Source organism: Theropithecus gelada, chromosome 5 (assembly GCF_003255815.1).
Source record: "Theropithecus gelada isolate Dixy chromosome 5, Tgel_1.0, whole genome shotgun sequence".
Lineage (NCBI taxonomy): Eukaryota > Metazoa > Chordata > Mammalia > Primates > Cercopithecidae > Theropithecus > Theropithecus gelada.
Genome location: NC_037672.1, coordinates 65,612,221 through 65,626,710, shown reverse-complemented (window position 1 = coordinate 65,626,710; position 14,490 = coordinate 65,612,221). Strand labels below are relative to the sequence as shown.

Genomic DNA, 14,490 nt, shown 5'->3' with positions numbered 1-14,490 from the left:
TTCCTTGGGAAATTCTGAGGTACCTCAGGACTGATTCAAATAAACATATCTGGGCTGGTACAATCTCAGAAACACAATAAGGAGAACCATTCATGTTGAACAGCATTGTACTACCTGAATTGCTGTTAGCTGCTTATTAACTTCACATGCTCTCAGTGTCTGTTTTCTCAATCACACTTTTTCAAGTCTCTGGATGTTGCAATCCTAGCTCTGTGATCTACTAGCTGTGTCACATTGAGAACAATATTTAACCTCTGTATGACTATACGAGGGAGATAAAAAGTATACAGTTTAAAAGGTAAAAGAGTATATACCTTAAAAGAATAAGAGTTAACTGAGATAACTCATGCACAGGCCTTCCTACATAGTAACTGCAGGCCTTCTTATATAGTAACTGCCTCAACACATATAAAGTACCAAACAATTGGATAGCAATAACATGAATAACAATACTATCTGGCAGGGTGCAGGGGCTCATGCCTGTAATCCCAACACTTTGGGAAGCCAAGGTGGGCGGGGATCACTTGAGCCAAGAGTTAGAGACTAGCCTGGTCAACAGAGTGAGACTCTGTCTTTACAAAAAATGAAAAAATTAGCCAGGCATGGTGGTACTTGCCTGTAGTCCCAGCTACGTGGCAGGGTGAGGTGGGAGGATCCCTTGAGCCCAGGAGTTCAAGGCTGTAATGAGCCATGATCACTACTGCACTCCAGCCTGGGAGACAGAGCAAGACCCTATCTCAAAAAAACACCCCAAAATCCCAATACTATCTTTATAACTTAAGCAGTGTATGTAAACTAACTCACTTTCCCATAATAAAGAGCTACATTACGTTTCATATACGCCCACTAACAGAAAAGAAAGTGGGTTTAATCTGCATTGACTAAACACAGGGACTAGTATAATGTAATATGGAATTAAGCTATTTACGATCACATTTCACCCATACGTAATACCATCTAGTAGGGAGGTAATATGAAAGAAGCACAGAACTTAGAATCAGGAAACTTAATTCTGTCATCAGTTAACTGTGAGAGCATGGGCAGACCTTTTCTTATCTCTGAGTCTCAATTTCCACCCTTACTAAATGAAATTACAGTTGTGTTTTTCAAACCCTTCTTAAGCAGTGGAAATGTTTCTTTAAATCTTCTGAGCCCCACATACCCTCCTCTCTGCCCCAGAGACACCTCTATGAAACACAGAGGGCTCCACTGAACATAGTCTGAAAACCACAAAGATAAAGCTCTTGCAGCTTTTATATTGAAGGCCTATGATATATTTATATTCTGGCCTAGGCATCCATCAAGTTCAAGGCTTCAGGTTTCCTAAAATAAATCAGATATAGATACAGATAAAATAGTGTATCACTTGTATATATTCACAATCCTTAAATATAACTAGAAGTAAAATAAAAGTTACCTTAACTTCTGGATATTCTTATTTTCACTTATTCTATTAATACCTGAAAAAACAAAATATTTAAAATCTGCTCATTTATATATATTTCATTAACTGAAATTTATTATTTCAAAAGTTCAATTTACAAATTCATGTTCATCACTGAAGATCCTGACAATATGTAAAACACACATATAACAATGGCAACAACAAGTGTTATTTTTTCCTTTTATGTGAAAGTACATTTTAATAGCCTACAGCAGGCCAGGCATGGTGGCTAATACCTGTAATCCCAACACTTTGGGAGGTTGAGGTAGGAAGATTGCTTGAGGCTGGGAGTTTGAGATCAGCCTGGCCCACATAGTAAGATCTTGCCTCTACAAAAAAAAATTTTAAAAAACAGCCTATAGGCCAGGCGTGGTGTAAGCCTGTTATCCCAGTACTTTGGGAAGCTGAGGTGGGGGCATCACTAGAGGCCAGGAATTTGAGACCAACATAGGGAAACCCCATCTCTACTAAAAATACAAAATTAGCTGGGTGTGGTGGCATATGCTTGTAATCCTAGCTACTTTGGAGGCTGAGGCAGGAGGACTGCTTGAACATGGGAGGCAGAGGTTGCAGTGAGCTGAGATCGTGCCACTATACTCCAGCCTGGGTGACAGAACGAGACGCCGTCTCAAAGAAAAAAAATAGCCTATAGCACTTATCTAAATCACGTTTTTACAACAAAATGTGTTTAATTATACGCTCTCTATTGGCCCAATTCTAATTTTACTGGTACAGATCTCACTGGCACTATCAAGATAATGTAGCAAGTAAACTTATAGGCACATATGACCTAATATCAATATTCTATGACCTGACCTTTCTCCAGATACAGTCCAAACTGACTTAAATAGACCAGCTAAATATCTTCTGACATTTTAACTGTTTTTCACTGTTTGGAAATGCTTTTGACCAGGCAACATCACTTGTACTTGGTTAGAGAAGTAATTGGGTAGAGAAACTTCTGTCTGGTGAGTCAAAACAGATCTGTATATTTTAAGCAGGTATACTGAAATGATAAACAACCAAGATTTTTGGAATATCTTGGTGGAATGTAAGCAGCTTTTTCACATTTAAAAAATGAATGAGCCTGTAATCCCAGCGCTTTGGGAGGCCAAGGAGGGAGAATTGCTTGAGCTCAGGAGTTTGAGACCAGCCTGGACAATATAGTGAGATCGTGCCTCTACAAAAAATTTTAAAAATTAGCTGGGTGTGGTGGGCCATACCTATAGTCCCAGCTCCTCAGGAGGCTGAGGTGGGAGTATCACCTCAGCCCAGGAGGTTGAGGCCGCAGTGAGCCATGATCACGCCACTGCACTCCAGCTTGGGCAACAGAGTGAGACCTTGTCTCAAAAAAAAAAAAAGAAAAAGAAGCTGGGCGCGGTGGCTTACGCCTGTAATCTCAGCACTTTGGGAGGCAGAGGCGGGTGGATCACGAGATCAGGAGATAGAGACCATCCTGGCTAACACGGTGAAACCCTGTCTCTACTAAAAATACAAAAAATTAGCCGGGCGTGGTGGTGCGCACCTGTAGTCCCAGCTACTCGGAGGCTGAGGCAGGAGAATGGCGTGAACCCGGGAGGCGGAGCTTGCAGTGAGCTGAGAACCGCCACTGTACTCCAGCCTGGGCGACAAAGCGAGACACTGTCTCAAAAAAAAAAAAAAAAAAAAAAGAAAGAAAGAAAGAAAAAGAAAAAAATGAATATATTCTATGTGCAGAATTCAGACTAATGAACAGAAGTAAAGAGAGGCAGAGTTTAGTTCAAGGTGGAGATGGATTTTCTAAAGACTATAGTACCCTGAATATATACCTGGAGGGCTTCCTTGAGAGGTGTTGAAGGTAAGAATGGGTGAGCACTTGTTGAAACGGCAACTGCCACTAGTATTCTTTCTTGGGTAGAGTGTTGGACTAGAAAATCTCTAAAATCTTCTCCAATTTGGACATTCTATGATTTCCCATGGAAAACATCCAACAAAAAGCTGACCCAAAATATGACTTCTCACAGGTTATGTCAGTCAACAGCAAAGCTAGATAGGAACAATTCTACTGCTTCCAGCAAGTCTCATGCTATTTTGTTAAAAATGTTTGGCTCTAGATAAATTATAATAAAGTTTTAACTTTTCTTTTTTCTTTCTTTCTGTCTTTTTTTTTTTTTTTGAGATAGGGTCTCACTTTGTCATCCAGGCTGCAGTGCAGTGGTGGCTCAAGCGATCCTCCCACCTCAGCCCCCCAGGTGGCTGGGACTACAGCTGCACACCACCAGGCCTGGCTAATTTTTGTATTTTTAGTAGAGACGGGGTTTTGCCATGTTGCCCAGGCTGGTCTTGAACTCCTGAACTCAGGGGATCTGTCTGTTTCAGCCTCCCAAAGTGCTAGGACAGGGATGAGCCACCATTCACAGCTAAGTTTTTTTCCTTTAACATTTCTGCATATATGTTTACAGTAGTATTAAATTCATCTTATCCCAAATCTTCTCTCTTCATCTCCTCACTAAACCTTCTTTCTTGGGTATTTCAAATATCTTCATCAATTCAAATTCCATATCCAATTAATCACCATATTCTGTTAAGTTTAAATATGTATTATCTTTTAACTCAGTAAAGAAGACTTAGGTAGGGTCACAAGTCATAAGGACAAAATCCTTAAATATGCAACTTAGTTCATTTTACTCCCATTGTATTTTTATGCTTTCATCAGTTCTTAACAGGCCTACTACAAAGCATCTCAAAATGATGTTTCTAGTTTTAGTCTCTTAAAATCATTAAAAGTTTCCTATAAAACCAGAGCCATCTTGCTGTCTTGCTCAAAGACTAAGGTTTGAACTAAGACTAGCACTCTTAGGCTTGCCCTTTAGATCTGGCCTAACCCGCTTACCAGTTTATTCTCTGGCCACTCCCTGACATACACTGTGCCCCAATAGATGTCTTACTTGCTGTGCCCTCAGTGGGTCATGCTCTTTTAGGACTCTGTTTTTATTTGTACTGTTCTTTTTGTCCCTCCTTACCCTCCTGGCAAAGACCTCTCCAGTTTGGCTTTTAGGGATATTACTGGTAGCAATGCACATTGATCCAGTTTTAAATTTCAGCATTCTAATAAGAAAAAAAGAAAACTACCCAATGTCTCTGAAAAAATAATGCAGAGGACTGTATTTGAAGGACATGCTCCCCTTACTCTTCCCCTATCAAAAGTGGCAAGCTTCAACTAAAGAATTCATGCATACAAAGCACTTAGCACATGGACCGGCGCACGTAGCAAGCCTTTGATAACTATTAATTACTGTTGCTGGCATTTAGATAGTTTACAATATGTTATTGCTATGAATATAGTGTTTCTATAAATACTAGAAATAGAGCTGTTTAAAATCAAGACCAATCAAGTTTCTATCCTCATGAACTTATATTCCAATGGGGAAAGAAAGGCACTAAGGGGCAAAAAAATCACAAATATAATTTTGGGGAGTTGTCAAGTACAATAAAGAAAATAACACAGGATAGTGGTATACAGAGAGATGGAGTTGAGACTCCTGATATGGTTTGGCTGTGTCCCCACCCAAATCTCAACTTGAAGAGCATCTCCCAGAATTCCCACGTGCATGGGAGGGACCAAGGAGGAGGTAATTGAATCATGGAGGCCGGTCTTTCCTGTGCTATTCTTGTGATAGTGACTAAATTTCATGAGATCCGATGGGGTTATCGGGGTTTCCACTTTTGCTTCTTCATTTTCTCTTGCTGCTGCCATGTAAGAAGTGCCTTTCGCCTCCTGCTATGATTCTGAGACCTCCCCAGCCATGTGGAACTGTAACTCCAATTAAACCTCTTTTTCTTCTTCCTAGTATATCTTTATCAGCAGCGTAAAAACGGACTAATACAGTAAATTGGTACCAGTAGTGTGGGGTGTTGCTGAAAAGATACCCGAAAATGTGGGCGCGACTTTGGAACCGGGTAACAGGCAGAGATTGGAACAGTTTTGAGGGCTCAGAAGAAGACAGGAAAATGTGAACTTCCTAGAGACTTGTCGAATGGCTTTGCCCAAGATGCCAATAACAATATGGACAATAAGGTCCAGGCTGAGGTGGTTTCAGATTGAGATGAGGAACTTGTTGGGAACTAGAGCAAAGGTCACTCTTGCTCTTCTTTAGCAAAGAGGCTGGTAGCATTTTGCCCCTTCTCTAAAGATCTGTGGAACTCTAATCTTGAGAGAGATGATTTAGGGTATCTGGCAGGATAAATTTCTAAGCAGCAAACCATTCGAGAGATGACCTGGGTACTGTTAAAAGCCATTCAGTTTTATAAGGGAAGCAGAGCATAAAAGTTTGGAAAATTTGCAGCCTGACTATGTGATAGAAAGGAAAAATCCATTTTCTGGGGAGAAATTCAAACCGGCTGCAGAAATTTGCATAAGTAGCAAGGAGTGTAATGTTAATCCCCAAGACCATGGGGAAATGTCTCCGGGCCATGTCGGAGACCTTCATGGCAGCCCATCCCAACACAGGCCCAGAGGCCCAGGAGAAAAAAGTGGTTTCGTGGGCTGAGCCCAGGGTCCCTGTGCTGTGTGCAGCCTAGGGACTTGGCGCCCTGTGTCCCAGCTGCTCCAATCATGGCTGAAAGGGGTCAATGTGCACCTCGGGCTGTGGCTTCAGAGAGTGGAAGCCCCAAGCCTTGGCAGCTTCCATGTGGTATTAAGCCTGCAGGTGCATAGGCCTCAAGAATTGAGGTTTGGGAACCTCTGCTGTATTTCAGAAGATGTATGGAAATGCCTGGATGCCCAGGCAAAAGTTTGCTGTAGGGGTGGGGCCCTTATGGAGAACCTCAGCTAGGGCAGTGCTGAAGAGAAATGTGGGGTCAGAACCCCCACACAGAGTCCCTCCTGGGGCACTGCCTAGTGGAGTTGTAAGAAGAGGGCCATCATCCTCCAGACCCCAGAATGGTAGATCCACCAACACCTTGCACCATGCATCTGAAAAGCTGCAGACACTCAACACCAGCCCATGAAAGCATCTGGGAGGAAGGCTGTACCCTGCAAAGTCACAGGGGTTGGAGCTGTCCAAGACCATGGGAACCCACCTCTTGCATCAGGTTGACCTTGATGTGAGACCTGGAGTCAAAGGAGATCATTTTGAAGCTTTAAAATTTGACTACCCTGCTGCATTTCGGATTTGCATGGGCCCTGTAACTCCTTTGTTTTGGCCAATTTCTCCCATTTGGAATGGCTGTATTTACCCAACACAGCCCTCATTGTATTGAGGAAGTAACTAGCTTGTTTTTTATTTTGCAGGCTCGTAGGCAGAAGGGACTTGGCTCATCTCAAATGAGACTTTGGACTGCTGACTTGGGTTAGTGCTGAAATAAGTTAAGACTTTGGGGGACTGCTGGTAAGGCATGATTGGTTTTGAAATATGAGGATATGAGATTTGGAGGGGCCGGGGTGGAATGATATGGTTTGCCTGTGTCCCCACCCAAATCTCAACTTGAATTGTATCTCCCAGAATTCCCACATGTTGTCGGAGGGACCCAGGGGGAGGTAATTTTCTCTTGCTGCTGCCATGTAAGAAGTGCCTTTCACCTCCCACCATGATTCTGAGGCCTCCACAGCCATGTGGAACTGTAAGTCCAATTAAACCTCTTTTTCTTCCCACTCTCAGGTATGTCTTAGCAGCGTGAAAACAGACTAACAGCCCCTCTAGTTAGGGTAGGTGAGGGAAGGCCTTTCTAAGGAGGTGGCATTGAATTGAATGACAGAAAGAAGTCAGCCTCATAGGGGCCAGGGGTAACTTCTTAAAAGGAAATGCCATCACAAAGGCCCAAAGATGAGAAGAGCTCAGTGTTCACTGACTCCCAATGAAGAAGGCTAATGAGGTTGCAGGGTAGCTAAGTGGGGATGAGAGGGCTTCTAATGGAGGCCAACTGTGTGTAATGCCAAAAGGAACACTGTGCTTATCACTTCCTTTCCTACACTATCCTGAGAAGATGTTAGTGAGGTTGGTGGAGGTAGAGCTCATGGATCCTTGAAAAGGCCACATACTGAAGACTTTGGGGCTTATTCTAAATGCAACGCAAAGTGCTGGAGGATTTTAATCAAGGGCATATGATCCTCCAGTATACACTAGGAGAAGCTGGGGCCAGTAGTCATAAATCCATTGGAGCAGTCCAATAAAGGGACTAAAACCCAACTCTGAAGTAGGTCAGACATTAAAAGTAGATAGTGCTGGGGTTGAGAATGGGGATTGACTACAGATGGGTACAAGGGATCATTTTTGGATGATGGAAATGTTCTAAAACTGAACTGTGTGGTGATTGTACAATTCAGTAAGTTTATTAAAAATCACTGGACTGTCCACTTCAAACAGATGAATTTTATGGTATGTAAATTATACCTTATAAAGCAGTTTGAAAAGCAAGCAGATGTGGGGAGTGTGTTAGTTTGTTTTCACACTGCTGACAAAGACATTCCCAAGACTGGGTAATTTATAAAGAAAAAAGAGGTTTAATGGACTCAGTTTCACATGACTGGGGAGGTGTCACGATCACAGAGGAAGAGCAAGGGAAGTCTTATGTGGCGGCAGGCAAGAGAGAGTTTGTGCAGGGGAACTCCCCTTTATAAAACCATCAGATCTTGTGGGGCTTATTCACTATCACGAGAACAGCACAGGAAAGACCTGCCCTCATGATTCAATTACCTTTCACTGGGTCCCTCCCACAGGGAATTGTGGGAGCTACAATTCAAGATGAGATGTGGGTGGGGATACAGCCAAACCATATGAAGGAAAGTGGGAAGTGTAAATTAGCTGTCTGGGTCCCCGAAGTGAATCACTAAACTTGCACACTGAATTTTCCTGTATCCTGAAAACTCCAAAGTGTCTTTATTCCAGATGACTAGTGGTTGCTTTTAGCCATATTTTAACACATGGAAGCACTTCTGCATTCCCTCTTTTCCCCAGGCCTGGACCTCAATCCCCAGGTGTCTGCAACTTTTACTTAATATACATATGATGGATAACCAATAATGATTCAGCTAAGGTAAGGACAAAGCCTTTGCCACTTTTTACCTTTATTCTGTTTAGCCAGAGCAAATAGTGATATTTTAATAGGAATACTCTTAAAAAATTGCTTTAAATGCCAGACTACCTCCTTCCTATGCACCACTTAAATTTCTTTTCTTATCAGATTCCCTATTCAAATCCTTTCTTTAGGATTTACAGGATTCAGATAAATATACAGTGATCTCCACTATTGTACCCCACTACTGCCCCAGCTGAAGACCTGTAAACTATTCATCAGTACAGTATGCTATGTGATTTATGAGCACGCTTATATGTATTAGTTCCCTACAGTTTCCATAACAAATCATCACAAACTCGGTAGCTTAAAACAGCAGCAACTTATTCTTTCACAATTGTGGAGGCCAGGAGTCCAAAATCAGTCTCATGGGGAAGAAAGCATAGCGTTGGCAGGGCTCCCTCCACCTTTGGAGGCTCTGCAAGAGAATCAGTTCCTTGTCTCTTCTAGCTCTATTGGCTGCCGGGCATTTGGTGACTTGTGGCCACATCACTCCAGTATCTGCCTCTGTGGTCATATTGCCTTCTCTTCAGCCTGTATCAAGTCTGCTTCTCTCTCTCTCTCCCGACCTTTGCATTTGCATTTAGGATCCACCTAGATAATTCACGGTAATCTCTCCATTTCAAGGTACTTAATCACATATGCAAAGGCACTTTTCCCTTATAAGGTAACATATACAGGTTTCAGGGATTAGGACCTGATATATTTGAGTGGCCACTGCTCAGCCTACCATATAATTTGGGGCCACCTAGCTGGGGGACGGGTGGATCACAAGAGGCCCTGTTTAATAAACGGTGGAGGTCTAAAGTGGCTCACTCATTACATTCTAGATAACACTGAGTACTCATTGTAAATGCACAACAACAGTAAGAGCTTTGCATACATACAAATAAATTGCTGTCTTCAATTTGTTTTGGGAGTATAATATCATCTCTATGGCATGGAAACCATTTCACCCACAAGTAAGATAACCATACTAAGATTAAAAACAATGAGTGCAGTACGGAGATAGGAGGACCACATCTCTCTCACTACTCCTCCACCCCTACTTGATGAGTTTCCGCAGAGAAACAGTACTACCCAGCATGTCTCTGGGATATGTGGAAGCCCTGGTCCTTCCCCCCCACCCAAACCCCCGCCCTGACCTTAATCGGCAGCTGAGAGAAGCAGCAAGAACTGGTTGCCAGTCAAAAAACCTGGGCAACAGCCTACCTCACTTCTACTTTCCCCTGACCTTGGAGTTCAGCATGAGGCACAAACAAAACCTGGAGCAGCCTGAGTGGGGCCTGGAGCAGAGTGCTGTGGAAAAGGATGGAGACTTTCCAGAATTCATTGTGCCGCTGATTGATGCTGATAATGGGGGAAAGTTCTGACCCCCACATGTGGTTTACAGACAAGGCTCAAGCTCTAAGGGACCTCGCGCCGGCGTTTAACACCATTCCGTCTCGGATGCGAGGCTGTCCTCTTTTACCGCCAAGTCTTCCCCATCTCCTCCCCCTGTTCGCAGCGGCGGGGCAGATACAGTTGGCAGTCATGTTGGGACAGGTTACTCAGTGATTCTCTTCCGCACAAATCAAATTATTTTGTTCTTCAAGGTCCAGGTTTCAGCGCCACCGTCCCCAGGGGTCTTGCGATCCCCGAAAACAACAGCAGTTCATTCCAGTAAAGAAACAATTTATTGGGCATCTACCATGTGCAGAACAAACACGAGGCACTGGAAGATTCCAGAAAATGAACACGAGTCGCTCCGGGTCCTCAGAAGAACCCCACTCCCACCCCACCATCCTCGTCTCACGGGCCGCGCCCCGCCTGTACCTGCAACCAACACCTAATCCTAAGACACCGGCCGCATCTCCGCGGGGCGACGGCGGGCGCGGCGGCCCCACCGGCGTCGACCTGGCGGCTGGGACGGGGCGGCTCCCCACTCTCCGCCCCTAAGGCCTGCGGAGGCGGCGGGGGCGGCTCCTCCTCCTCCTCAGCTGCGGCGCCGGAAGCTGCCCGCGCCCCTCCCCCGCGCCCGTCCCTCCTCGCGGCTGCGGCGCTCGGGACGCTGCCAGGTCTGCACGAGCCGCATGGGCGACGGTTAGGACGCTCTGCGAGGCTTCGTAGTCGGGGGAGGGTAGGAGGGGGTGCTTGGGGGGTTCTTGGTCGCTACCAGGCGGGGACCCCCTCCCGCGCCTGCGACTCTGCCCGCCGGACGCCGTCTCCGGGGCAACCGAGCGCCAAAGTCCCCACTACCGCCCGGGCGCCCTAAGGAGCGGGGGTGGACCCAGCCGGTAGACAAATCCTGGAGCCCTGCCCCAGAAACTACCCTGGGTTCGGGCCTGCACCCGGCGCCTTCTGCCGCTTCTCCCACAGCCTCCTAACTGGTCTCCGGCCATACTCCTGCCCCCACCCCAGCGCCTCGGACCACTGTCGTAGCTGCCCCCACCGTGGTCTTCCCAGATAACTCACTGACCCGCACCAGTCCGAGCTCTTACCTGCCTAAGAGTCAAGCCCAATCTGGTGTTGCCCACCGGGCCTCCTCCTCTGACACCCCCACCTCACCCCACCTCAAACCCACCTCCCATTGCCACTCCTCACATTCCAGTTTGAACATTTCAAGTTAACAGAATTCACATTTTGCAGCTCTGTTTTCTCAGTCCCCGATGTTTTTCAAGTTCAAACGTGTTCTCGGCATAGCTGACCCTTCTGCCTCTGGAGACTTGTTCCCTCCGCTGTGCTACAGTTACCCTCTGTCGTTATCTCTAATATAAAATTTATCAGATTTTTGCTGCCCAAATTATCGATCAAATGGAACGCGTCCAGAAAGGCCAGTGTCTGATAGATGCAGCCTGCGGCGTTTAATTCTACTAGTAATCACATTGTGCAGACACCTACAGCAAATAACTTTTTATATATAAGTTAATTAGAAATATTAGTCTTACATTAAATAATGTAGCTATAAATTTTAATAAAAGATTAAATGACAAAAATTGTTTATCATATCTTTGTAATTTAAGTTAATCCATATATTGGCTCAGAGAGATCTAGGATTACCTACAGAATCGAGCATTTTAACAGGAAATAATAAGTATTACATGGAAAGGTAAATAATTTAGGTTTTGTGGTTACACAAAAAGCAATTTCTAATTTTTTCTTTTTTATATCAAAACATGAGTGTTCAATGACAGAAAAATATTTTCCATACCTAATACATGGTTTCCATTGATGTCTCATTTTGTGCTTGTACCCTGGACGCTCACAAAAAGGTTTTTTTTCTTTTCAACGTCTTTAATTGAAAGGTGTGTTAATTAGTGTGGCATGAAATTATCTACAACCACATATGTGTACGAAAAGTTGTGTGCCGCTGATTTTACTATAAAATTCATCACATTTTGAAGTGTCCTGCAGTTTTACAACATTTTTTAAATATTGTATTAAAAACAGCTTCTTAGCTTTTTAAATAAAGAATTAAAAGATCAAGAAAGGAATCCAAAGTCCTTTTCCATTCATTCATTCATTCCACCCATGTTTATAGGGCACCTACAACACACTATGTGTAGGTTGCAAAAATAAAGCAGGGAACAAATACAGTCCCTACCCTAGTAGTGCTTACATTCTTGTAGAGGAAGATGAGCAATGCACGAATAGATAAGTTCAAATATGCCAGATGGGGATAAGTTGTGGAGACAGAGGTAGGGAGTGTGGAGTTGCCGTTTCATAGTGTGGTCTTGAGAAGACCTCATTGATAAAGTGACATTCAAAAGTGACTTGTAGGGCTGGGGGAAGGGATCTGTGTGGATATTGTTGGACAGAGCTTTTCAGGCATTTGGTTGGTTTGTTTGAAAAATCAACCCAGAGGCCACTGAGGACTGAGCCCAGTGGATGAACAAGCAGAGGTTGGGGCATTGTGGTCATTTAGGGCCCAAGTCACCAAGAGCTCTTTTAGTAAGGGTCCTCACCTAGGTCCAAGGTTGTTGTGTCTCCCCTCACTGGTTCCTATTGTGCACTAGACCCTGTGCTGGACACTGGGGAGATACAAAGAAGCTCCAGTTTCTGCCCTCAAGGAACCAGTGTCCCTCCTAATGTCAATCCAAATGGTGGCTGGGTTTTGTGAGGATGCAGTTAAGACTCTGTCAATTTACGGAAGGCTCAGGAACCTAGAACCCAGGCCTGATCTGAGCTTTGGCACTAGCTTGGGCAAGCCGTTTGAACTTCCAAAGTGTTAGTATTTTCATCTGCAAAATGTGAGATGTAGAAATATCAGAAGGGGCTTTTCTAACGGAAAAAAAAAAAAAAACAAAACCCTATGACTCTATAAAATCAAAGTGTAGAACTATCTTAGTACAAAAATTTCTGTTAAAATTGTGTCAGAAAAGTACTTCAGACATCATATACATGATGCATATATAGGGTCACTTAAAATTTAATTCACAATTTGCTAAGTTCAAAAATAGTCTTGCTTCATCCGACATAACCAGTTTTGTAAACAGGTGGTACTTAGGAAAAAAACACATATTTTAATTTAGCATATGGTATAGATTATGTGAAATTACTTTAACCATTGTGTTTCCTTTATGATTTAGACCTTGAAACTTTTCTTTGGCCAAAGATCTTCAAAACTAAATACAGTGTTAAAGCAGAATTACATAGCAGCCTAGATTAGGGGAATAGATATTTTCCTTTCCTGACTATGGTTTAAAACTTTCTGTTGTACATTGTATTGGGCATCTGCTTTTTCCCAGTGCCCAGTACAGAGTTGGACATATAGAAGTCATCAATATGTATTATGGAGGGGATAAGTGGCAAGTCATCTCTAATACACTTTGCAAGTACATGGAGCATAAAATATTAAAAGACCATGTAGTTAATGTTCTGACTTTCTTCTCTCTACCAGCAACACAAGGAGAGAAATATATCTAATTAGAAAGCTTGAGTTCAAACAACAAATATTTATTGAGCACCAACTGTGTATCAGGAACATCAGTGAACAAAATGGACCAAAACCCTGCCCTCATGTTACTTACATTTCAGTGGTGGGGGACAGATCATAAATAATCACCGTGACAGAATTAATGTACTAGAAGGTGGTAAATGCCATGGGGACAAAGGAAGCAGGGAAGGAGAAGAGGAAGTGTGGGATGGATTGTGACTGAGTCCAAACTTGTTCTTCTTGCCACATGACATCAATCAGTCAAGGGACAAGGAGGTGGAGGAAGGAAAGCGACTTTATTTTGGGGAGCCAGGAAACAAAGAAGATGCAGACCAATGTCCTAAAGAACCATCTTAGAATTATGCGAGCTTTGCCTTATCTTTTATGTTTAAGTGACAGGGAACCGCAGACATCTGGGCACCAACAAGGGTCCAGGGGAAGTTTGTGAAACTTCTTTGTCCTTGGGTAACATTCTCTCATGTAACAATAACCAAACCTCCTTGTTTCTGTAAATCTAACAAAACATAGCTGTTTATATACTACTTCTTTAATCCTAGGGTTAGTTTCTAAGACTACATGATTGCAGTTTTTGCATTGTATCTTAGTGTTCTAAAATTATCCTAGCCCATGTGCAGGAATGGGTATCCCCTTAAATAAAAAATGGAGTTAGTCATGCTAGTCCTTTTGCTGTTTCACTGTTGCAGTATGGAAACAGAGCAGAGAGGAGCCCCTCCAGGTGTGAGCAGAACCTTGAAGGAGGCAGGGAGCAGCCACGTGACTCTCTGAGGAACAGCATTTCCAGGAGGAATTGTGATTGTATTTCTGGGAACGTATCTTGGCAGCGTGAGTAATTTCTAATATGGGACTACTTTTGAATTAGTTTTAAAAGAAGACTTTTCATATGCCATCTTAATTTAAAGAGTAGAAATGTTTTTGTTCTTTGGAGTCGATTGCAGTTTTAAAACTCAACTTTTTTGAGTTATACTTCACTTCCAATACAATTTTTTTGGCGGGGGGGAGACTGAGTCTCGCTCTGTCGCCCAGGCTGGAGAGCCGTGACTGCAAGCTCCGCCTCCCG

At 43.5% G+C, this 14,490-nt stretch overlaps 1 protein-coding gene across 1 annotated transcript in view; it reads right to left on the bottom strand.

Annotated features, from left to right (window-relative positions):
* CCDC158 (coiled-coil domain containing 158) overlaps positions 1 to 11,246 on the bottom strand; it is a 116,574-nt gene extending 105,328 nt beyond the window's left edge. The window contains exons 1-2 of the mRNA XM_025385902.1: positions 11,117 to 11,246; positions 1,418 to 1,460 (exon numbers count right to left, since the gene is read on the bottom strand). The gene's annotated coding sequence lies outside the window, so the exon portion shown is untranslated. The remainder of the gene's footprint in view (positions 1 to 1,417; positions 1,461 to 11,116) is intronic.
* Positions 11,247 to 14,490: the final 3,244 nt, after the last annotated feature.